General features: G+C 42.1%; 1 protein-coding gene across 6 annotated transcripts in view; it reads left to right on the top strand.

Moving 5' to 3' along the window:
* Sox5 (SRY-box 5) overlaps positions 1-26,712 on the top strand; it is a 938,356-nt gene that overhangs the window by 326,627 nt on the left and 585,017 nt on the right. For all 6 annotated transcript variants that reach the window (XM_029478851.1, XM_029478846.1, XM_029478843.1 and 3 more), the window contains exon 4: positions 16,346-16,411. The gene's annotated coding sequence lies outside the window, so the exon portion shown is untranslated. The remainder of the gene's footprint in view (positions 1-16,345; positions 16,412-26,712) is intronic.

The following is a 26,712-nucleotide window of genomic DNA, read 5'->3' as shown; positions in this document are numbered from 1 at the left end:
GACAGGTCAGGTAGGCTGAGGTAGTGATGGACAGGTCAGGTAGGCTGAGGTAATATTGGGCTTGGGTAATCAATCAATGGGCACAATGTTGCAGAGAGATCAAAAAGGAGTTTGATGTTACATTGTATTGTGTTGATCCAGTTGGAGAAAATGTTTCTGAATATTTACCTCAGCAAAAAAGAAAACTGAAGTGGATACATAAATGATCCACACGAGTACTTGGATATTGAAATAATGTCTGCTGGCATCAAAACAAGAACTCTACCCTACACAGCACAGTGAGTATCCACCTTAAAATAAACACAGGGAAAGGGCTAGAGAGCTAGAGAGATGGTACAGTGAGGTGACTACTATGTCAGCATGTGGACCTGAGGGTAGATGCCCAACACCCATGTAAAAGCCATGGACAGTGACTGTAGAGTCAGGAGGATCCTACATCACACACACACACACACACACACACACACACACACACACACACACACCAAAGAGTAAGACAAAATAAAGTCCAATGTTGATTTTTTTTCAACTGGCATTTGACCGGTGAAAACAAAAGCTGTGAGCCCACGAAGGCAGAGCCTCTTTTATCCTATGGACCTGTCTCCAAGCAAGCAAGCGCCTTACCTGTAATCTGAAGAGTACAGTTTCCTGGCTGTGTACTGTGTTGGTTTCCTGATTTGTCCGCCTCAGGCTAGTCAGGCCATATCTTCTAGATGATGGAGCCACAGCTGCTTGAAATACCACAGAGGGTCAGGAATGACTTAGAATATTTCCTAGCAACCATGACAGTTTCCAGCACAATTTTTCACGTGTGTGCTATGCATGTGTTTTACTTGTGCCCAGGCGCATAGGCACATGCATGTGTATACAAGTTGAGGCTGAGGTTGACCCTGGGTGTTTTCATTGCTCTCTATCTTAAACTTTGAGGTAGGCTCTCTCCCTGAGCCTAGAGTTCTCTGTTTCGGCAAGCGGGCTCACCAGCTAGCTCCCTGACTCTTCCTCCAGTGCATTGGTATTCTCTGAAGGCTGGCATGGCCACACAGCTTTTTATATGAGTTCTGGGGATCCAAACTCTCTTTCTCACAATTACATGGTAAGTACTTTACCCATTGAGTCACTCTCCTGAGTCCTACTATGCATAGCTTTCTATGAACTCTCTTGTCAAGAAAATGGGAGAGACAAACAGAAGTCAGTATCATGGCTAGGTGGTTGTGCTATTTCTTATTATTGTGTATTATTAATTAATTAATTAATTAATTAACTGGTTAATTAATTTAGAGTCAGGCTTTTCTGTGGTACAACTGACCCCATACTCATCATGTAGGTGAGATGCCAGTGAACTTCTTTTCCTTCCTCCATGTCCTGAGTGGTTACAGATGTGGCCCACCGTGGCTGGTTTCTGCTGTGCTGGGATGGAATGTGGGGCCTTGTGTTTATTAGATAAGCATTGTACCCACTGAGATACATGCCCAGCCCTTTTACTCTGAATATGATTCTTTATGTTTCTATGGACCTCACCATGAGGCCTCTGTTGGTGTCAAGATGGGAGCTCCGTATTGGGACATGGGGCTTGATGGAGACCTGATCTAAAGGGCCTAGGAATCCCTGGGACCTGGTGGCTTTGTTTCTGTTTGAACTCTGCTGCTCAAAGTGAAATATCTTGCCTATTATTTGTCCCTATTCTATTCTCTCCATCCCATTCTCTGCCCTTCCTCCGCATCCCTGTCTGTGTCCTGTTACCCTTCCCTGGGAGTAAACCCTAGATGTTTTCTATATTAACCCCTGCTTGGGGCACATGAGCAGGAGGCGCTCTCAATTCCCCGGCAGTCATAAATTAATTAAAATAGACAGGAACCACCAACAAAAGAAAGTTCTCCGTTTCTCTCCCCTCCCCCTTCCTTTCTCTTTCTTTCTTTTTGCCAGTAAATAGCCAGCTCCTTTGTTCCTGGCTGTACCATTTCTTCTCTGTCTCCATTGTCCTCATTGTTCTCTGGAACAGGAGGGGTCTGGGCCAGGAGCAGCAAGGTCTCTGCTAATGACGGGAAGTCTTTAAAGTTTGCACTGCATTTCATCTTCTCTGTGGGAGTTTTAGGACGTACCCAGTGTTTGATCCCCACCGTGCAACTTTGCTTCTAGTTAATTAACAGATCCCCCATTACCCTTTCTCATTGAGAGGCGCATGGGAGGCCCATTGGGAAGTAATTCAAGGCCAATCTGAGTGATGGAGGGAATTAGTGAAGTCAGTTGTTTTAGGGCTAATGCTCGGGAAATAAAGATGTCCCATTTCGGAGGTCTCATTCGAAGATTTAGCTCATTGCTCTCTTCTGTTACCATAGAACAGGTATGTCGATGATTTTTGCCCTAGAGCAGTGTAAGGACCATTCAGAGGCAATTTATAACTGTCAGAAATCTAAATAAAAAGATGATGATATTAGAAAATGTAACAATGTTAACAAGGTTTTTTCCATCGTTTTATGGCTCACCGTCTCTTTCTGCCCAGTCTATTAGCCAGGTCGCGACTGTCCATGGTAACTTGTTCGGGGCTTATGAGACAGAATAGCTGACATGGGTATTTCAGGGGTAACTCATTTTACAGCCCAGGAGATGTCAGACCTTGTTCCAAGGGTGTCAGGATGATTCACAAATAACAAATCACAGGTCAGCCGTGGGATTCTGCCCACCTCCTAGGCTCTTTCCAGGGAACTCAGCAGAACAATGCCACAAGTCACAGCTTGGTGTCCGCGTGCCCAGAACTGAGCCCTTATGTTTTGTTGAGTGTGCTAGCCTGGACCACAGGTAGCCCCACTGACAAAGGTGTCTCGGGAGAATGTCTCGCTCAACTTCCTATCCTTCTAGGCCCCCAGCCCTATGAGCAATGACCCCCTTTATCTAATGAATTAGGAGCCACTCCCGCCTTGCAATTCTCAGTTCGACACTTGGCATCGAGAACCAAAGCAGGGCTATTTAGTGCAGCAGTAAATGGCCCGCCACATTAGCCCCCTGGCATGCTAAGCTATTAGGTTGTTTTACTGTTGTTAAAGTTACATTTGTTAGGTGGAGTTGCTGCCCCTCCACACAAACTGAGCAGAGCCTGATGCCCAGTGGAGACAGCACATGTACACAACGTGGTGAGCCAGGCAAGGCCCAGAGGGTCAGGCCTCCTGGCTTCACCTCACATCAGCAACACTGTCCAGATGCAAAAGCAAGAACCTGGAAACTCTGCAATGTGGGTGGAGGTAGGGAGGACACTGGACAGACTGGATCTCTGCTGTGCTGTGGCTAAGCTAATTACAGCACTTCAGAGCAGTTCATAAGTGAACCACTAATTGTCAGAGTGCCACCAAGTAAGGAAAGGCCAGAGTGAAGGCTGATATGGCCAGCATGCATTAGGCACACACTGCAGCTAGACAGAAGGCTAGGACATGGGAAGAGTGTCCCCAAATGGAAGGAGAAATAACTATGGTTGATGTTGTGTTTGTGTGTGTGTGTGTGTATGTGTGTAAATAAGCATGGTTGTCGTGTGTGTATGTGTGTGTGTGCAGAGGTGTGGAGGGGGGTGAAAGAATGAGAGAGGGAGAGAGAGAGAGGGAGAGAGAGAGAGAGAAAGAGAGAGAGAGAGAGAGAGCGCGCTATAGACAGACAGTCAGACAGAGAGAGACACACATACACAGAGTGTCTCTGCAAAGCTAGGAACATGCCAGCAGTATCTAGCTCCATGCAGCCAGCTTGCGGGTTGACTTGGCATTTGGTAACTTGGGAGCGGCTGCCAGTGTGTGTGTGGTGGGGAAAGAGGGAATAGACAACAAGAAAAACACATAGAGCTTAAAAAAAGATGTAAAATGATTCACTTCGTGCCATATGGACAAAAATGTTGTCACAAAAATAAGGCCAAAAAATAGTGCCAGGTTAGACTTTTAGTTCAAAAACATATGTATAACCATCCCATGAACATGAATTTTAATTAGTATTTTGATAGAGAGAAACCAGATATTTTTTTAACCTGCTCTGTTCTTGTTTTCTGTTCCTCTCCCAGTTTTAGCCTCCATTAAACATTCATATACTGTATGTTTTGTGTCTGCATGAAGAAAAATGCCTTATCCCGGGACTGGTGGGAATGCAAACATCTTAGTTTTCTGTGGCATACAAAATATCTTCCCGGTGGAGCATGCAAGTAGAGGCTCATCACAGGGAAACCAAGCTCTCTCTCTGAGACCCAGGCACACCAGGGAGGAAGGGAGCCATATGCCTTGCTTTTTGTCAGCAGAGGCAGCTGGACCCATTCCGTTCCCCACGTCCACCATTCACACCATGCACGTCTCGTCTCTCTGGGGTGCCTGTGCATGAAGGGATGCATTTCACACATATATGTAAATACATACACATGTATATATGGCATGTATATATAATGTAGATGTGTATATATTATTATTGAGCATACAGAACAGTTCAGGGAGAGAATTGACTAAAACCGCACAATGGTAGTTTAGTTTGGTAATGGATCATATAGTTTATTAATAAACCAGTCTAATGTATAGTCACACATTTGCACTTCATTTATCAGCTGTGATCTATTACCTTTACATATGCATATATACCTACATGTGTGGGTGCCTGCACATATGTGCCCATGTTTAGAGGCCAGAGTTCAGTGCTGGTGTTTTTCTCTATTGTTCTCTACCTGATTTTGAGACCATGTGTCTCGCTGCACCTGCGTCTCCATGTCCCAGCTAGGCTGCTAGCCAGAAAGCTCTGGGAATCCCATCCTGGCTAACACCAGGTTACAGATGCGAGCCACCATGCCTGGCTTTTCCATGAGTGCTGGAAGGAGGATCCAAACATAGATCCTCAGGCTCCTGCTGCCAATCCTTTCCCCTCAGATCCACTTCCTCATCTCTGTGCTTCTCTTGCCTCTACAAAGCATTGGTGATGACTGCAAGACCTGTGATAAATTATTCTCCCTTAGCAGAAGTCACCGGTCTTCAGTGGGTATTTTCTCAGTCCCCTGAATGAGACCACACAACAAAATAAGTGTGTGTGGGGGGCATGGTATGTGTGTGGGTGTATGATGTGGTATATGTGGTGTATGTGTGTGTGTGTATGTGTATGTGTGTGTGTATTGTATGTGTGTTTGTGTGGTATGTATGTGTGGTGTGTATGGTATGTGTGGTATGCATGTATATATGTATGTGATAATATGTGGTGTGGTATGTGTGTATGGTGTGTGTTTGTGTATGTGTGTATTATGATGTGGTATATGTGGTGTATGTGTATATGTGTATGTATATGTTTGTGTTTATGTATGTGTGATGTGTGTTATATGTTTGGTGTGTATAGTATATGGGGTATACATGCATGTATGTATACATGGTGTGTGTATGTATATATATGTGATAATATGCGGTGTGGTGTGTGTGTATGTATGTGTGCATGTGTGGTATATGTGATGTGTATGTGCGTGTATATATGTGTGTGTTGTATGTGTATATGTGTGTGTGTGTATGATACATGTGGTGTATGTGTGTGGTGTGTGTGGTTTATGTGTATAGTGTGTGTGTGTGTGTGAGTGGTGTGTGGTGTGTGTATGTGTGTATATATGTGTGTGTGTGTATGTGTGTATATATGTGTGTGTGTGTATGTGTGCATGTGTGTTATATGTGTGTATGTGTGGTGTGTATGGTATATGTGGTATGCACGTGTATATGTATATGTATGTGATAATATATAGTGTGGTATGTGTGTGTATGATACATGTGGTGTATGTGTGTAGTATATGTGAGTGGTATGTGTGGTGTGTGTGTGTATGTGTGAGTGCTGTGTGTATATGTATGGTGTGTTTGTGTATGTGTGTATAAAGAAGGTTGTTTAACAAGGAAGCAAGGTACATTCCGACTATCCCCTCAAGGAGTATTGGTAAATCAGATATTTGTATTGTGAGTGATATAATTTAATAGTAATAATATTTAAATTATTTAAAGTATATCATCAATAAATTATTAATGATTTTATTAAATTAATAATAAAATTTATCACTTAGCATTAAAACCCAAACCTGATATGGTGTTATATCCTGTAATCCTAGAAGTCTGAAGGTATGGGTAGGATAATCAGAAGTTCAAAGGTCATCCTCAGTATGTTGTGACTTCGCAGACAGCCTGGGCTGTATAAGACCCTCACAAATAGACAGACTCCCTAAAGGAAATTCGACAGTACGACTCAGGTAGATCTTGGTACAAAATCTTATTTTATATTCTCTGCTGAAATTCCCAAGCCTTGCTGGGAGAATTAGCTTTAATTCAGATGAATACAAAGGTGAGTGGAAAATCTGCAGTTGTCTTAGAAAAGGTGACGTTCACCTCCTGGTAGGGAGTTCAAAGTTGCCCCACTCTTGTATTTTGGCAGAGAGTACTATGGCCTTGTGTCTCTCTTCCCCTGAGGAGCCTCCGATCCCTTCCTTGAACATGTTCTATCTGGAGGCATCTGCTGACTTTACTCTGGGTACGGTGGCTCGAAGGATTCGCTGTTGTCCTGCGCTTTGCTCTCAGAGGAGTTTGGTCTCATTCCTATAAAGACCGTGCTGTGGTTTGGCTCCAGAGAGTCCCCCAGTTGCCCACATATCCAAAACACATCCCCAGGGCAGTGTTAATAGAAGATGCAAGAAAATCCGAGAGGTAAGGCTCAAGATAAGTGAGGGTGTGTACTAAAAATCTATCAGGGGCTCTGGTCGCAGGCTTCCTTTCCAGCAACGCTGATCACAGAATAAATAGTTTTGTCACACTCTTTCTCACATCGTGGGTCCTGGAGCAATGGACCAGTCAGTCATGGCTGAAACCTCCAAAATCTTTCTTCTTTATAAGCTGTTTATCTCAGGCATCTCTTTTACCATAGAAGCCAATATGTTACTGGACATATAGTCGCCTCAAGTAGGAAACTGGAGTTGATACAGTGTTCATTACTCAAAAACTAGAGATAAGATAGTCTTAGATCTACATGTAGGTCACTCATCTCAGCAGAGGGAAAGCATCATCGTCGTCGTCATCATCATCATCATCATCAAACACATCTGACTTTCAGGGCTCTCCCCTAGGTTTGTGTATGCTGGAGTGCTTACCAGGCTGTCATGGTGTGTTCCAGTCAATTATCTCTCTATCCACTCATTGATCCATCCATCCCTCCATCTGTCCATTCACTCATCATCTCGCCTTCCCTGTCTCCCATCCTATCTACTCATTCACACATCTCTTAATCTGTCTACACATCTACCTGTCTATCCAACCATACACATATCCATATGTTCATTCATCTATACATACATTCATATATGCATACACTCATAATACCTATATATATACATATACACATGAATTCATATATTCATACATACATGAATTCATATATATTCATACATTCATTCATACATACATACATACATTCATACACATATATGTTTATACATACATACAAATACACATGCATTCATATATTCATACATATATTCATACATACATATATCTCTACCCTCATATGAGTTCTACATTTGAGGAAAGTTGAATGACAATTCCTTGCTGCAAAGGTATTTGTGTGGGGGTTATTTTCGGACTCTTAGGTTTTTGGAAGTGCCAGTAGGTTATAGTTAATTTAGGGTTTCAGAAGCATCTTGTGAAATGAAGGAAGACTGAGAAAAGTCTCAAATCGCATTTCCTTCTAACTGCTCTGCATATGTGGACAATGTTCAAGACTCAGAGCACAGGGGAACTCATCAGATGTGAGGATGGCCATCCAGGCTTCGCTGTCCTGCCCTGCTCTCCCAGAAGTGACACTGAGACAGAGCACAGGAGCTCAGACAGGCCTTGGCACCCTCTCTCACACCAACAGTTTTCTGAAAATTGTGGGGAAATCTTTGGAAATATTCTTGAAGGGTTGGAGTTGTCATTCAGTGTTCTAGGAGCCTTGAGTGCGCGAGACCCTTGGTTTGATTCTCAGCAACCCTGAAATGTAAATAACCATGAAAGGAATATATGGAGTTATTAAATATAGCATTAGCTGCAGTTACAAAATATTAGAAACAACCTAAGTCCTCCTACATAAGACACTTGTTGGATAAATTAAAATAAGCTCGTATAGTAAAATGTCATGTGATAAAACAATGCATACAGAGGTCATTTTCTCTGTATGATTTGTAGATGTTTCCAACGTCCACGGGTGGCTCAGGATTAAAAAATAAGTGTCTGGAGAGTTAACAGAATGCTCTTGTTTCCATCGAAAAGTCTAACCAATAAGAACAATTTTATATATATATTTAATTATATATATATAATTGTTCTTGTTCATATATATAATTGTTCTTATTTATCATATCATATCATGTTCTTCAAATTATCATATATGTGTATATGATAATTTGAAGACATAAATTCAGGAAAGATAGGCTTGAGCATGGGAAACTGATAAACAATGTCTAGTGTGATAGGTGGGAGAAAACAGGATTGAATGAAAGCAAACAGTACTGCCTTTAATTACAGCTTTAATTTTCGAAGCTCTTATGCATTTTATGCATTTTATGCATTTTAAAAGTCAAATTTAATCAACAGAGATGAGACAGTATCTGATAGACTGTAAGATGGATAGATAGATGACAATCATTGTGGCCGGAGCTTGGGACCATTGCCTTACCAAACACTGAAAGGGAGGGAGGAGCCTGAAGGACCTGACCAAGGACCATGAATAGAATTGATGATGGCCTACCTTCCTCCTCCCTTCTAATAAGAAAGGAGACTGGACAGAGCTGACCCTGCCCTACGTGGAGCGTCAGAGTAGAGTCACCAATGTGATCACTTAGATACGCGGCTGGACCGAGAAGGCAGCCAGCGAAGGCAGCAGTGAAGGAAGGCAGCGTCCGCTCAGACTGCTTGCCTGCGTCTGAATCACAACCCAGAGGACAACACAGTATAGGCTGTGTCGCTTGCTTTCTATTAAGCCACACTATTTCATTCTTCTTACTTTTATTTACTACACAAAAAAGTCAGTACCCTCCCTTCTGCTTCCGTACAACCCAGGCTCTTGAGGGAGAAACCAGTTTTTGTATTAACCATTTAAAGGTAAAACATAATTACTAAAATTAGTTTACTAATGAAATGCTACCATAAAAGGTGGAAAAACATAAAAATTGTCTGATTTAATAATTTATCAAGGAGTTGCAGAGGCCTATAGTTATTAAAGAATATCTCCAAGCTTTCTCTTCTCTCGTGGATGGCTGATGGGCCAGCTCGTAGTATGTATAATGATGTAATGGTGTGTGTCATTTAACCATTAGGCAGCATGGCAGTTTCCTTATGCAGCAGGCATCAGAAAGTACTACCAGCTTGGTTTATTGGTGAGTAATACGTAGCTTTAATGTAGGCCTAGAGTCACACCATCAACTCTTGATCTTGAGTAAAGAGAAGGAAGACGTTGGCCTGAGGTCAACACTCCCTGTCTGTAGAGAATGTATGTTTGATTTCACCCAAAGTACTGGAACCTGCAGTGTCTTTAAAACGTGAGTGCTTATTTTTATCCAAGGATCCTCTGACTAAACAGGTAAAGCTTCTAAGCATTGCAGGCAGGGAGAGCCGCGGTACCTAAGAGAGCAGCCAGGATGCTTGGATGACTAGGAGAGAGCTGGAAGAGTTCCGATTCCCTGTGTGTTTCAGATGGGAAGGAAGAGTTTTCGAGGCAGGAAGAGCCTCTGTTTGTGCAAGGTGCTAGCTCCGTCAGTGGTGTCAGCATTGAAACTGAATGTCAACCATTTGCCCTCAAGCTCTGACCACAGAAAAATATCAAGAATAAAGCAGAAACAGTAGTTTCTTATACCAAAAGCTATGGAATAAAAGAGCTCCCGTTTACTGTGGGCAAGGTCTACAGTCTCAAATTGGGGATCCATAGACCCCATACTGGGTGAAGGAATAATTTTACCAGATGAGATTCTGGCATGGGTATGCATGTCATGTCTGTGTATACATTTAGGTACCCCCCCCCCATACACACACACACACACACACATACATACATACACACATACACACACACACACACAGAGAGAGAGAGAGAGAGAGAGAGAGAGAGAACACCTAAAGAATATTTTTCCTTCTTTGCTATCTTATTTACATTTTATCTCCTAGAGTAAATTCCCATCATTTGAATTTTTAAAAAAATATATTTCAATATTACTTAAGCAAAGATGGGTAATGACGTGAATGGCTTTTAAATATGTTATTACCATTCAAATACTCTGTGGATAAATTATATTTTAAAGGTGTGGGGGGGGCTCTGAAACATTCCAAATGGAGGCTTCGCTCTAAGTAATCAAAATTGCCTTGCTTGTTCAGAGCGGCATTAAAAGCCCCGTCTGCTAATTGAGTGAAGGCAGGGCCGAAGCAGCCCTGTCCCCTCATTAGATGATCTTGCAGGCACGGCTTGTCATCCTGGGTTGCCAGGCTCAATCTAACAGTACCGCTGGCTCAAATTAATGGTAATTCATTATGACAGACTATGTCCTTCCAGCGTAGCAACAATGGGGAGCCAGTGGGACATCTGTCTACTCCTGCTCTTTCTTGATCCTGGTCCTTCCTTCCTGCTGTAGTTCAAGCAACTTTGCATAAACCTGAGTTCCTTGGCTAACTGCAGACTGGAGATTCTGCTGGAGATAACAGACAGGCTTTGTAAAGAGGCTCTACCAAGGAGACAATAGAGCCTCTTTGAGTCACTGTGGAAAACTGTGGCACTTCCTAAGGGAAGCGCAGTGCACTGTGTACATGCATGAGTGTGTGTGTGTGTGTGTTTACACACACATATGCTATGGATTCTTAGGGAGAAACATTCAGAGGTTGTGATGGCTTCCCCCTCAGCGTCTGGCTGTTGAACACTTGGTGGCAAGCTCTGAGGATGAACCTACTCTCTAACCATCCTTTCCTATCACAGGACCAGGCGGACTGAGTGGGATTCAAAATGTCCTAGCAGTGATGTGGCTGGACATTCCCCTTGGCAAATCTAACTTTTATGTTTCATGGGCTTATTGTATTGACTCAGATCATTTCCCTGTTCGAGGAAGGCTGGCTCAGCTCTACCCAGCAGAGTGTGTCAGGATAAGTCTCTGATACGGCTTTCCTCCATGTCTGTAGATCACCCACGGGGTGAAAGGTGGAGTATTGATTTGCAGGCTCTATAGGGTGCTGCTGCTTCCAGGGAATGAAGTCCAGGGCTGCAGGGTCCAACACTGCTTCCCAAGCCCGAGTCTGAGCTCACAGTGGGACATCTACTTTAAGCAGCCGGGCCATGGTGTGATTTCCATGATGTTAAAAGCCTGGCTTCCTCAAGCACCATTTTTTTCTTTGACATTTCACAGATTTGTACATTTGGGTTATATTTAAAGAACTAGCCCCACTTTTCTCAAGATAGAGTAGAAAGGCTACCTGTGGTTAGACACCAATATTCATTCATTCATTCATCATTCATTCATGGGGTCCCTCTTGGGGTTTGACTCTGTCAGCACCATTGCTTCTGTCCACATTTTCCATTCAGAATGTAAAACCATTGCTTTATGTCACAAAGTTCTTGAATAAATACGTTCTATCTGTCTTTCCATAATACTTGTTAACGAGTGTCCACTGAACTCCTGTACAAATATGTTCTCCCACATCTGTCTTCACAGTACAAACCTTAGCCCAAACACCTTTGAGCCATCATTGCTAACTCTTTCCTGAAAAGCAAAACCAAGCAAACAGTGTGTGTGTGTGTGATGCACATAGTGCTGTATTTATGTGTATGATGAAGTCTGTGCTGTGTATATGCATCTGTTATGGACTTAGCACACTGTATATGTGAGAGTAATGAATTTAGTGTTGTGCTTACATGTGCATGATGAAGTTAGCACTGTGTATATGTGTGTACAATGAACTTAGCGCTGTGTATATGTGTGTGCCTTGAAGTTAGAGCTGCTCCCCTGACTCAGGAGAACCAATGCGAGTGTTCTTACCATAGCCATGGGGATCAACAGAAGCAGGCTTAGTTGTCGAGAACTCAGATTGCTACAGGAAGTATGTGGGTTCTGTTGGGAGATGCTAAGTGATTTGTATGTTCCTGATGCTAAGGGCTAAGGGGGTAAGACACAAGACTTCCTGTTCTGTTCAAACCTCACAGTGGCTTCTACTTTTCCTCAGAATAAGTTGGTCCTTGCTATAGCAAAGCAGGCCTTTGGGACCCCAGAACATCCAACTTTTGTACCTGGTTAAACAGAGTTGATCTACAAAGTTCACAATTCAGAGCCACACAATGCTAGTTTTAAAAAGCAGAGGGCTTTCCTAATGTTTTAAATATCCTAGGCCCTGCTCATCGGATCTCATTTCCTGTCACCACCCCAGACCCGATGGGAAGGGTTGGTTTGCTGGGCTCCTCGGCTGCACATACCGTGCTGATCTGCCTCAGTGTTCTCTGCTTACGGCAGAGGCTTGAAAGCCCTCCAGCCTCTGTCTTGCCCATGTCCTTACAGTCTTACCGTGTTGTTCCAGATTCTTGTCTGCACATTCCCATCGACAAACAGAAAGATGCCTGGGGGGATTTGAGCGTTTTGTTTTCTGCTCTGATCAGTAACTGATAGGAGAGGCTCAGAAAGCAGTTTCTAAAGGAACAAAATCTAGACTTGTAACCACTTTGAGTAGCATTGTGCTAAAGACCCAGAGAGTTAAGGGATAGGAAGATGGACCGTTGTTAGGGAATGCTCTCTGCTCCTGCTGAGGGCCTTGGCTTACATGGGGCATCTCACAGCTGCCTGGACCAACAGCTTCGGGGGAACGGACGCCCTCTCCTGGCCTCCACAGATACCTGCAGACACAAGCATGCCCGAACTAAAAATAAAATATACCTTTTTATATGATGGCCTAGAGACAAAAAGCTGAGAAACTAATAGTTTTGCCAAGAGACAGTCAAAAGAAGTTTGCATGTTTTCCCAGATGAATGTACTCATTCATTTTATATAATTGTTGAGGTCCAACTTTAAATCGAGCTTTATATGAGCAGAACCACAAAGCAAGCTAGTTTTAGAGGTGGAAAGTTTTGGATAAGAAGTCGCAGAAAGTGGGGAACAGCTATTAAGGAGGTGGGAATGGGGAAGGGAGGCCTTCAGTTTGCACTTTTTAAATTTTAATATGACCATCTCACATTCATTTAAAAACATTATGTCATGTAATATCTTAGCAAATACCAGGCAGCAGCATCGCTGCAGCTGCCGGTGGGCTCCACAGGAACGAAGGTGGGTTGTGCTGTCAGGCGTCCCAGGATTGTTGGAGAGCTCTGCCCTGCTACCTCTAACTACAGGCACCCAAAGTCAGCTCGGTGCCCTCACCTCTTCAATGTTTTCTGTAATGTCGACTGCATACAGTGCTTTTGACAAGCAAAGATTCACTGCTGAAAAATTGTCAACATGTAGTAAGACACAGCTGGAGCTCTAGAACGCCCTTGACGACGGTCTAGGGCTTAGGTCTACATGGGCTGAATGGGTGCAGGTGTGTATGCTGTGCTAGGAGAATGGGTTATCCGAGCATGGGATGCCCGGCCAGGATGTTTTAAAATGTATGCCGTATTTAAATAGCACATGGTTTATATATGAGATCTGTGACCTCACTGAATAGTCTTTTATTACTAGGAAAATGACATGAGTGTTGAGAGTATAGATTAGCATAAGGAAATTCCAGAGTTAATATTGTAGTATGTTATCTTATCACCCCCTCCCCCTCAAACTTGTGAAATTTCAACCAAACTCATTCTAGTTTGATGCTATCTGTAATTGAGCACTCCTGTTTCTTTGCTAACATACTTTTTTTTGGGGGGGTTGGGGGTGTGTGTTTGGGTTTTTTGAGACAGAGTTTCTCTGTTTAGCCCTGGCTGTCCTGGAACTCACTTTGTAGACCAGGCTGGCCTCAAACTCAGAAATCTGCCTGCCTCTTCCTCCCAAGTGCTGGGATTAAAGGCGTGCGCCACCACATAATATAGTCTTATCATTCCTGGGAAACACAAGCATGTGCCTTGTGCCATAAGATCATTTGGAGAGCTACCTGAGGCCTCACGAGAAGGAAAAATTGCACAGGGGAGAAATTTTCTGTGTGCAGAGTTTAATCCAGGAACAGTTGTACACATCTCCTCAGAATTGTTTTTCTTTCTCTTTTAGGTGTGTTTTTAGCTATACTGAGATATGTTGCATTTTTATGAAAAAATAGAAACATTTTGTCAATTCATATGAAAAAGGTGGAGGTTTTGATATGGCTTTTAAGTTGAATCTACAGATGAATTTGTGGAAATTTTCATGTTAAGACTTGTTGACTTATGCATGTGTAAGAGATGTCTTTCCAGCCTCTCAGTTTGTTTAATATAAATATAAAATGTTTTTAGTTTGTAACATACAAATATTCCCCTATTATTACATTTATACCCATCATGTTCTCTCCCCTACTCTTACACATGGAATTATTTTCTTGATTTTTATTTTCAGAATTATTCAGAGCTAGTATATGAATACATGTTGCACAAGGTCAAGCACCCTCACCTTCACAGACATCAGCCACTTGGTCTTGTGGTCGCTTAGGGACAAGATTTTCTAAATAAAACATTGTTTACAAGAAGGAGGACAGTTTAAAGTCTTCTTTCCCACTGTGAGGCTTCCCTCTAACCCTGACAAATGATGGTATGAGCAGATTTGTCTCATTCACAATCTTAGGGGAGACGCATGGTTCACTGTTAATGTTGTGGATATGTGTGTGTGTGTGTGTGTGTGTGTGTGTGTGTGTGTGTGTATGCATACATGTATGTATATATGTATGTATGTACGTATTCCTTTTTTAGCACATTAACAAAGGTACTTCTTTGGTGTCTGGGCTGAGTGTTTTTTGTCCAAAAAGGGTGGTGGATCTTGTCAAGTGCTTTTCACGCTCAGGATAATTGTACAATAATGTTGTTTATTTTATTGGAATGTTTCCTCTTTCATTATTTGATGTTTAGACATCAGGATAAGTTTTCTCCCTGGAGTCACTGTCCCAGGATTATGATATATAATTGCTCTTAGAAGTCAATGTACTTGAAATAATTTTAGAAATTTAGAAATCCTTTAAAAACCACTTATGTCTTTTAAAATATAAAGATTAGCAAAATCAATTATCAAAGGCATAAGTGATCTACCTTATCACTTTATACCTGAGCTTGATACATTAGGAGCAATATTCTAGCACTGACCAAAAGTATCATTTTAAATATTATTTCTTAAAATTTCTTCCCAGCACTTGGGAGGCCAAGGCAGGCAGGTGTCTGAGTTCAAGGCCAGCCTGATCTACAGAGTGAGTTCCAGGACAGCCAAGGCTACACAGGGAAACCCTGTCTCAAAATAATTTAAAAACATTTTTCTTTAAAATTTCTGAGCATGTAATCTTCCTGGTAAGATAGAATCTTCCTATGGAAAAACTGTGTGTAATTTTAACATATTTAATTTAATAAATCTATTACATGATTTCAAATACTACCAAAAATGCTTAAACACCTTGAATTCACAGAGAAGTTGGTCACAGGATGGGGTGGGGTATGCTTAAAACACACGGGGGAACTTATGACCTTTTCACTACAGTGAGACACCATGGTAATTATCTCTCTTGATAATAATGACACCATGGTAATATTTTCACCAAAAAATATTTTGCATTTTTAGCTTCATGATAGCTTTAGAAGACTTGCAGGGATGGGTAATGTGACTAAATGTGAATTGGATGTTTCTACTTTTCTTAAGCTCTTTCTCACTTTTTAGCCTAGAAATTCTTTCTTTCTAATACTGTCCTAAAATGGCCAGAGCTGAGCTGTGTCATGTGCTAGTGAACACCACTTACTAAATGTGAGTACTTACCAGGATGGGAGCCCACAAGATGCACATACATGGATGCATGTATGTGCATATACACACATGCCCATGTGGCTCAATTGATACTGTAAAACTATTTAAGGTGACTTAACTGTCATATTTCTAAGATAAGTAATTCCCATTTTACACGTCAAGTATTGCTATCTTTTGAAATGTCATCTGCAAAGGGTTCCTTATTTATTTCTTATGGATTATCCACTTGCTAGTTACTAAATGGCACAGTTCAATGATTCCAGCATTGGCTATCAATCGAGTCTAGGGAAAAAAAGAGTATTAAAGTTAAATTTCTGAAAATGTATTCTAAAACTCGACCATAGAGCTGTGGCTTGTCTGACGTCATACTGTTGGATGTTTTGGACCCGAGTATTTGAAACTGCTCTCAGGTTAATCCACAGTTGCCGTTTCTTTTCTATTTTTCAGTGTTATCAGAACAGAGAGTGTCGAGGACATCCGGAAGTAGGAGCGACTGACCCCGAGGCTCACCAGGTGAGGTCTGGCTTTACCATTATTGATCGTTATTTTCTGTCAGCCGTACAGCTCTCAAATGTCTTGACACTTGTTTCTTGTGAGTACCAAGTGGGTGTTCTTTCACATTTTCTGACCATAGCCAACTCTCATGTGTCCGAAGCCCGGCTTTTGGTTAACTGATTCGTAGGGCTTGAATGTGAAAAAATAATTTAAAGAAACTTCAATGAGTGGAATGAATTTCGAAACCTAGTAAGATGCGTAGATCGTCTGATTATGACTGTTCTTTTTATTGACATATCTTAAAGTGAAGATTTCTTGATGAGTTTCCCGGAATTCAACCCTTAAAATACATGGAACCGTTAAATTACGTCATTGTAGCGTAGCGGCAAAAGTCCAGCGCTAGGGGCGCCAGCCTTGTCTCCTCTGCAGCACAGGCTCTATTGAGGTCTACCAGAAGGCTCTGGATGTGCTAGAGTTAACCCTTTAAATACTTTCCATACAGAGAGGAGGATGTGGATAGTCAGAGTCTGCTGGGAACAAGTTCCTGTGGGTACTCGCCTGTTGGTCAGTCTTATTGAAAGGAAGCTTGCTGGAGACGGCCCGAGGCATGATGGGAGGGAGGCTGATGACCTGTTCCTCTTCAGTTCTTTCAGTTTTCTTAAACAGTGATGTCAACCCTGGCTGCTGCTGTCACATAGCTACCCAGTAGACTCCCTCTCTCTGGCTTCCTATAGTCTGATTCCCCCTAGGGAGTTTCAGCAACTGGGCCCACCCATCTCTCTTCTTCACAGTGCCTTACTGGAGGGTCTTCAGCATCTGTCACTTGATGTGGCCAATGCTTTCGTGATCTGTCTGACCACACCACTTCAGGGAAAGTGGATACTCGTGTATGTTCTGAGCTTCTGGTTCTATATGGGTACTTAGTGGGTTTTGTTATTTTCAAGTGCTGGCTATAGATATTAGGCAGTTTTGATTGGCCCATGCCTTGAAAGAATATCACCTTTTAGTTAAAAAGTAACTTGAGGGACATCTTGATGTCTATATGCTAAATAATGTTCTTGCCTAGATTAAATATGAGTTCCACAAAATGCTATGTCTAAATGATATATCCATTGGGTTTATGGGTGGATCCGGACCCAGTGTGACCGGGTTGAGAACCACATTTGCATGACCTTTCTTCATAAGAAGTGTTCTGTTGACAAACCTTTCCCAGTTTTCCGTTTACAAATACCACCAAGAAAACCAACCAAATAGGAGCTAAAAGTGGCAACTGTTCTTGGTATCCAGGTATTATATAAATCAAAGCTTGTAGAATTTTCCACCCATAACTCTTTTCCTCCTGAGATATTTGTATGAAATTTCAGGTACATAGGTATATAAATCAAGCATCTGCTGATAATAAATTATAATGAAATTTATTTTAGGCCATCTCTTTAGTAGGCATACAACTTTGCCATTCATTAGAGCTGAAAGCAAAACTGCACACCAGGGGACAGGCATGCTTATTTATTTCTTACTTAATGAATTAAATCCTGGTTGAACATTTGATACTATAGGACATCTTCAGTGGTTTTCAGAGTTGAACAATAGTTTGGTTTTATAATGGACCATTCTGAAACTGTCACCTTATATAAATATGTATTTAAAAAGTATATTTAGGGCTATTCCAGAAATTCATGGAAATTAAAAAAAACCCATTGTGCAGTACAAAGATACACTAGTTTGATTCTTACTTGTGATGATGGTTGGAAAATACTGAATTTTTTTTTTCTGTAATCAACACTTTGTTTATGTAGGAGCGGAAAACTTGGTATACATAGCTAAAACATTGCAATCCACAGCATCTAGTAGCCTGAGCTGCTGTGGGCAGCATTGCTTGTGGTGATGGCACGCAGTGCTCAGTGTGTTCAGAACCCAAGCTGCAGCCTTGTAAGTGCGCCTAGGAACAGCGCAGGTGCCTTCTGTGCTTGCCTGTAATGGATGCTTTGACTCATAAGGCCTGAGACCTTCCACTGTAACCAAATCTTCCCACCTTACACAGTTGTTCAGATTTTCTTGTTTGAAGCAAACTAAGGAAGGAGGAAGAAAGCATGGCATCTTTAAAGGTGGAAAGAGCCTCAGTGAAGCCGCTCACTTGACAGTTCTAAACTATCAGATTGACAGGGCCAAGTGTCTGTGCCTTACCTCGATGCAGGTTGCCATGTCATCCTTCCAAGCTACGGAACACAAACCGAGCTGCAACCAAGCTCTGTGCCCCGAGTGTCACGCATGGCACCATCCCGGCTTATAGTTTTATACAGAATGTAGCAAGTGCATCTCACCTCAGATTGTGCTGATATTTGAAGAAACCAAGAGCTTTTGTTTGGGGACATCATATTTTCTCAAGGTTTGGTTCGTTAGAGAAGTTTTAGATAAAAACATGATTTTCTATCCGTTAATTTTAAGAAAAAGCTATTTTACAGAAATACAAGTGAAAAGTTAATATGTAGTAAATATATAAAATAATACACATTAAAAATATAAATAATATATTAAATATATAAAATAATATATTGAAATATAATACGTTATTTTTATTATTTATGTATCTTATGTATCATCTATGTATCTGTGTATGTTTGTATATGTGTATATGTGGGTATGTGTGTGTAAATGTGTATATGTATGTGTGTGTGTATATGTGTATATATGTATATATGTGTGTACACACATATATATGGGATGAATACTAAGTAGGAAAATAAAACAGGAACAAAATGAAGGAAGATTACACTGCCTAGGGTAATCCTCTGTGATTTAAAACAAACAGAGTATACCCAGAGAGGAGAGAAGGTATCAGGCCCACAGGGAAGCTGCACCTTACTAGGAAGAGGTGGCTCTGTGCTTGGGGTGATGGTGTAGAGTTGAGGACAGGGCAGGAAAGTGCAGGACTGGCCTGGACAGTGACATGTCCTCACACAGCTAGCAGCATGCGGGGACTGTGACTCTCACCAAGTATGGACTCTCATGTAGGACTAAAGAGACTTCAGTGGACAAGAACTCTCTTATGCTGCACACAGTTAGCACATGCACCAGGCAGTATGCATCACTTTAAAATGTTCTTATCAATAGTGTATAAATAGTGTGAAAACAGACTCAGGCTAGTGCTGATAAGGGTGACATTGTCTTGTCAGAGCTGTGAGTATGAGCTTCATTTCGGTGTCTTTAATGCAGAGAATTCTTTGGAGTTTGAGCGACAATATTTTTTCTATATATGACTTGTTTTATAAAAGAAACTTTAGCTATGATAGATAATGTTTAAAACTGTGAGCATCGGATTAATTGCTGTGCACATCTGAAATTTACATTTGCTTACCATTTATAGTGTCAGTTCAAGCTGAGGAGTTTTGTGGAAACTCATAAAAGCTTTTGAACTTTGTATTTTATTTGAAAAGGGGGGGTCTGTTTGAAAATTAGCATGATGGTTTCATTATAATTGACATGTGATCTATATGACTTTATGAAAAGGAAAAATGGGGCAGTTTTATTTTTTTTAAGTAAGTACATAGTTTAGCAGGAATTAGAAAGCATGAGTTGTGGAAACCACCCTGAAGTTTACCAGCTGGGTAGTAGAGGTCGCTAATCTGTATTTACCAGCAGATGATCAAACATGCCAAACGCGCAGGGCTGGTTTTGTCTCTATAATTTCTTTTGCTTTTGTTAAGCTATTGTGTCCACAGTGAGAAACAGACATTGCGTGAAGGAATCGCCTTTCTTAGTCACAACTGTTGATTTGGCAAATGAGGAACAAAGGCTATTATTTCAGGTAAATAACAGAGGAAAATATCCATGCATGCTTTCAGAAAAATTGTTAGCTTGGAGACAGTGTTATGGAGATTTGGAAAGCAGAGTGACTCCTGTCATTATCTCTCCTCTCCTGCGATGAATCAAGGTGATGAGGAAAGGTAATTGAGCGGTGGGTGTGTCCTCTCTCTGCCATCAGTCCTCAGCCATCAAAAGACTTCAGCAGGGATTTTCCAAAAATTTAAAATCAGTATAGTAAGAAATGATTTCAAATTATAATTATGTAAGTCCTAGATTTCTATTATATATAGAGAGTTATAAATATAAAATTTCCTCACATAGTGAAATATCCTTAAAAATGATTACAGATTATAAATAAATTATATAAGTCTTAGATTTTTGATTACATAGATATAAGCATAAATATTTTTCTCACATACTGAAATACATGTGTACATACATATGACTATTTAGTTTTATTTTCTTTCCTCAAAATTCTTAGATCCTCTCATTTTAAAACTTTCTTAGTAGGAAGAGTTAAAATCACTGTTAGGGTTAAACGGAGAAGCGGGTAGGATAGTTAACATTATTCTCTGTGTTGTTCCTGCTGAACACAGTTTCTCAGTTGTGATTGGTCTAGAGAGATTCAAACCTGTCTTGACCAGATATTTAAGAAAGTTGTTGCCGGGCGGTGGTGGCGCACGCCTTTAATCCCAGCACTCGGGAGGCAGAGGCAGGCGGATTTCTGAGTTCGAGGCCAGCCTGGTCTACAAAGTGAGTTCCAGGACAGCCAGGGGTATACAGAGAAACCCTGTCTCGAAAAACCAAAAAAAAAAAAGAAAGTTGTCTGTCCCCTTTCAGTGTCAGTGGCTCAGTCCTGCATCCTCTGGCTACGTGGGTGCTAGATTCTGCCCTTGAAGTCTGTTTTGTTTCTCCCTTTTTGATAGAAGTTACCTCCATTGTTCAAAGACTCAGAACTCCTCATCTCAAATAATTTTATTTTAATCTTGGTTCTTACTTTATACGAGGTCTCTCTAAGGTTTTAGTTTTTAAAGATTTACTTAGATGTATTTTATGTGTGTGTGTGTGTGTGTGTTTCCTGCATGTATGTCTGTGCACTATGTGCATGCAGTGCCTGCGGAGGCCAAGAGAAGGTGCTGGATCCCGACATCTGGAGTTTGAGACAGTTGTGAACCTTCATGCAGGTCTGGGAACGGAACCTGGGTCCTCTCCAGTGTTTGAAACCATTGACCTCTCTCCTTCGTCCTTCTCTGAAGTCTTAACTCATCTTCACTCTCTTTTTCTCAAATGTATCTCTCAGCAGTGCAAAGGTCACCTCCAGCTCACTGTTAACATGCTCCACCCAGAAGGTCCTCTTTGGTCCCCAACTTACTTATATTTAGCTCTTAGAACGAGTCAACGGCATGACCCCAATTCTTTTGCTTCTCACTGAAAACGAGTCTGTCTTTCTAGCATGATTCTCAAAGAGCCTTTAGCAGTAGACTGTGCTGAATAGATTTGCCTTGAAGGGGTAGCACAAGGAAATGATCGTTATACGTGAAATGCGTCATGAACTATATGAGAGAGCCACATCCTCCAGCTGTTCATAGGTAAAAGAGAAGGTTCCCACAGATAACAGTGCATGGCTTTAGAAGGAGGTGCAGTTTTGCTCCTTACAGGTGTTGGATGCTGGGAGGATTGCTGAGTAAACAATTCAGGTTCTGGTGTCTTCTCGTCGTTTGAGTCACTGTGAATGTAGTTCATATACATTTATGATGCATCGTAAATGGAAAGGTGAGCTGCATGCAGTCCTTGGAGAACTCTGATTCTTCATGCTTCTTAGTTAGCTGTGACTTGTGTCAGACTTGGGGTACCGCTGGAAAAGCGTGTAGTGCGGCTGGGCTGTGCGCTGGATGAGGAATCACTCAGTGTGGATGTGAGTGGATGAGTGTGAATGCATGAACTGAGTGTGGATGTGAGGTTGTTCGACATTGGAGGAACTGCTGAGGTGGAAGAGAGAGACTAGAGTACTACGGTACAGTCATAAGGAGGGAAGCAAACAGGTCCGGGTGAAGGTAAGAGCTTCCAGGGAGAGAGAAAAGACACATCTGGAAGTGGGCTCCTTGAGTAGGGTTTGATGAGATTAAAGTTTTCACCGCAGGATAACTGAGCTCAAGCTCACAGACAAGGGAATCAGGAAAAGTAAAGTAGTTGTTTCCTAAGTTAACTTCCTTTGGGAGGAGGGGAGTGAGTTGATCTCGAGTCTTTCTGCATGAGGTGACACTGTGAACTTACTAAGGATACACCTTTTCCCAAAGGTTTTGGGAACCTGCATGGAGATAGAGTATGAAGCTAAAAGAATTTTAAGTTCACAGTGGCAGTTGCCTCCACAGTGGGGGGAAGGCGGTGTGGGCTGAGGGCTGAGGCCTGTGACCCAGCAGAGTTCTGACCTCCATGTGGACATTAAAGGTCACAGGGAACAGTGAAAGACAGAGGAGACTGCCAGGCTTCAACCAGAACTGTCTTTCACCAACTGTGCTCCCAGCACGTGCTCTGGTTTTTCTTTTGTTAATCCATTTATTTATCTTAAAAATCTGCATAGTGCCTGTCCGAGACTTGTACAGGAGTACACGGTTTATCGACTTGCTGGGGTTTAATCATTTCCGAATTGTTAAGTTTTCGGGAGGACTGAGACTCATTTGCTCATTCGTCCATCCACACCCTCCCCCATCCATTCGCTTGCTCCTCAATATTCACACATATGCTCATCCACCGTCCACTCAGCCATTCACCCATTTATATGCAATGAGTACCAACCTAGACCACACTACTAGATACGCTGGTGGTTCCTTAATCATATATCCTAACCACAAATTTCACTGCTTCAACTGGGCATCTTATCTTCACCAGTTGCTGCTTTAAGATTAGCTGCTGCAGAGGAAGGAATCACTGTATCTGCCCCATCCTGAGCATGGCTGGGTTAAACCTGTGAAGCAATAGTACCCAGCATTGCTAATGTTCTTCCTGATGGGGAAGACTCACTCTTGTTAGTTTCTCCCCCTCCCCCCCCCTATATTTTCTGTCAAATTGTGAGCTTGTGAAAGGTTTAAACTATTCTCTTAGTAGTTAAACACAGCGATGTTCTACAGATCTGCCAAACCAAACCAAGATGCCAGGGCACCCTAGAAGTGTTTGGGCAGACATGCAAGTTAGAAGAGTGGGGCCCTGTGCATCCCTGGCTAATGCGTGAGTGCTTGCCTAGGGCATCCCCAGGAACAGGAGCTAACACAGGTGCTCTGCACGGTTGCCTGTGGCTACTCCACCAGGAGAGGTGGGAGGGCTCTTAACACTGCTGTTTTGTGGTGTTAGGAATATCTGGCAGGCAGTGAGCCTGGCTCTATATTTCTCTGGGGAAAATAAAAGCCATGGGGAATCACTGGTGTGACCTTCTGCTGGGTAGCTGGCACACAGGCGCGCCACAGGAAACCTCTCTGTTGTCACTCAGGGAACAGGAGCATGTCAGGTGCTTCTGGATGTTCTCCATTTAAGGTGCAAGTGGAGTATTGAGCAGAAAAGTATGCCTAATTCCCAGTGGTGACGCTTAACACCAACTGATATGTTTATAAATGGGATTTGGGGGTGGGGGGAGGGGAGGAAGGCGTTTCTTTGGTTCTGTGAGCACAATTATAAGCTTCCCTATTTATGTCTGACCCATCGTACTGAAACGCTGTCACTCGCGTCATTAGCAAGCAAAGTGTTGATAACATAGTCAAATGCACAGCAGAGTTCTGGCTCTTAGGTGTCTGGACTAACTCCCAATATTAGGAACAGGAGTCAGACTGCCATCGCTTTTCCCAGGCTAACAGACGCCCCGCCATTAGCAGTCTGAAGGCAGTTTTATTGAAATCCACAGCCCTGCTGAGTTGCTCTCCACAGATAAATAAGGAAGGCAGAAAAGAAGCTTTTGTTTTAAAGTAATTATTTAAGCCACGCATTACAGGTAATTTTCCTTTGCCGGGAAAGCAAATGCTACCAGAGCTGCTGTAGCAAATTGTGACACTGACTCGGATACTGTGATATTGTCGTTTTTAAGAGCTAAAGCGGTGTTTGATTTTACCTTAAGTACAAACAGAGCAAATTGGATCCAGGTATCATGCACATGTGTCTTACAGCTGATATTATGTTTTGGGATAAACAATGTGATGCCCCGCTAGAGAGTTACAGAAATCTAACACACAGTCTATAGAGTTCTGGATGCACAGACTTGACCCCAGACACGGATTAGACTAGGAGGGCAAAGGATGTCTTTTCTTTTCAGACTTTAGAAGAACCCATTACTAGGATGCTTGCGTGTAAACCACAGGGGTTTAATAAAGATGTATGGATGTCAATGAAGCCACAGCTTTGCTGGCCCTGATGGTAAAAATCTCAGAAAACCTTTCGTGATTACTCAGGGTCCATTAAGCCTACCACCTTTTCTTTGCTTCTTGGAGTGACACATTAGCATGCCCGGGCTCCTTACCAGCATCCTTGCTGGTCTTCTGTAGATGATGGAAGGCTTTCCTGCATGGGAGATCCTATAGGTGTCAGGGAGACTTCCCCTGCACTGCTGTATGAAGTGACACCTGTCAGGGTGCCACAGTCCTCTGTTCCAGCCCCACGAAGGCCTGGATCCTTTTGCCACGATCTGCCCACTTATTCAAGGAGTTTGTCTTCCCTGAGTTCACCCCCTGTTCTGGTGAAAAGGATGAATACTTGATGTGTGAATACTTTTAGGGTATCATCTCGTAAGAATGCTCTCTGAGAGTCGGGGGTTATTTTAATAAGCTATTAGCAAAATCTTATCAGGGAAATGTATATGTTGAGTGTAGTGCTGGCAGTTGAGATAAATATATCAATTAATGTACGGTCTCCACTTCAGAGTGGAGAAGGCTGACAGAAGACAGACACTTAAGCAAATAACTCATCCTTGCACGCCACTTCTTGTTTTATGGGGAAAGATCTTAGAGATATAAATGAGGTGCAATTTAATCTTGTCTATAGGGGGGAAATCATCGAAAAGTCTTGCTTTGTGTCGTTCTAAAGAAAAGACTGCTGTGCATCGTATCTCAAGTGGTGTACCACAACTATTACTGGTGTTAAGAGTGATTTCCCCCAGGCCCTTGTACATTGTATTTAAATTTTTCTTAAATGTTATCTCCATGGACAGTAAGAGAAGTTAAGCATTAATTAGCCATTCATATGATACTTTCTGCTGCCTCTGCTAAAATACCTCAGGGGAGAGCAGAACTCATGGATCCTCAGATCGTGCTGAAAGCAATAGGCACAGGAACCTGCACTCGGTGGAGGAACGTTAGTTAGCTAGCAAATCTTCACCCCGTTTGGTCTTCTGACCCATAATTCTCTTCCATATTAAGTGAAAGGAAAATGGATGTGTTTTAGGTTATTTAGTGGGACCAATATCTAAAATGACCTCAGGGTTCTTACATAAGGACTCAGAACACTACAGAATCCTTCCATGGTGGAATCCCATGGACCAGGAGAACAAACAAGGTAGTGGGTAGCAGAGATGAAGAGAGACAGAAAATATAACAAGCAAAGGACACTCTGTTCCCAGGGATTGATGGAGAAGTTGTCAGTGTCACCAAACACATTTTGAATTTTTGAATCTAATGTTAAAAGGGAAATGAATAAGCATGTAGGCTTTGTGCCCTGGACACATAACAGTTGTAGTTTCAATCATTGGTACTGCCCATCAACTGAACAATCCATCAAACCGTATAGTCTAATTCCTGTATCTGCATTTCACAAACTACTGGTCACTGATGCTGCTCTTCACCATAGTGAAATTTAGAGCTTTGGGAAGTGACTTGGAGATGCTGTAGAAATGTGAGTGGACACTGCCTTTTCTCAATGTAAAAAGAAGGGAGGGGCCTTGAAAGAACCCTGTTGAGTTGAATTTTATCCCAACAGGTTGGTAAAAGAATATATATGACAGCTATGAATATCAATAAAGGCATAGAGGTGTATGTGGCTATACTTATAGCCCCAGGTCTATCTGCAGGGACAGCCTGGAAGCAGACATACCTGCCTGAGAGAGGTGAGCATATCTGGTCTCTAGACCTTCACATCATGCTCTGTTCTTGTGATGGTTCATATATGTTCATCCCAGAGAGTGGCACTATTAGAAGGTGTGGCCTTGTTGGAGTAGGTGTGTCACGGCGAGTGTGGGCATTAAGATCCTTAACCTAGCTGCCTGGAAGCCAGTCTTCCACTAGCAGCCTTCAGATGAAGATGTAGAACTCTCAGCTCTGCCTGCACCATGCCTGCCTGGATGCCACCATGTTCCCGCCTTGATATAATGGACTGAACCTCTGAAAGTGTAAGCCAGCCCCAATTAAATGTTGTCCTTATAAGAGTTGCCTTGGTCATGGCGTCAATTCACAGCAGTCAACCCTAAGAGAATTTCTCAAGAGGAGAAACCAAGAATCTTGTGGACACTGATAAGATGATTCGAGGGTTACCTGAGGGATCTG

This window comes from Mus caroli, chromosome 6, assembly GCF_900094665.2.
Source record: "Mus caroli chromosome 6, CAROLI_EIJ_v1.1, whole genome shotgun sequence".
Taxonomy (NCBI): domain Eukaryota; kingdom Metazoa; phylum Chordata; class Mammalia; order Rodentia; family Muridae; genus Mus; species Mus caroli.
The sequence above is the reverse complement of the archived record's forward strand: the minus strand, read 5'-3'. Positions and strand labels throughout refer to the sequence as shown.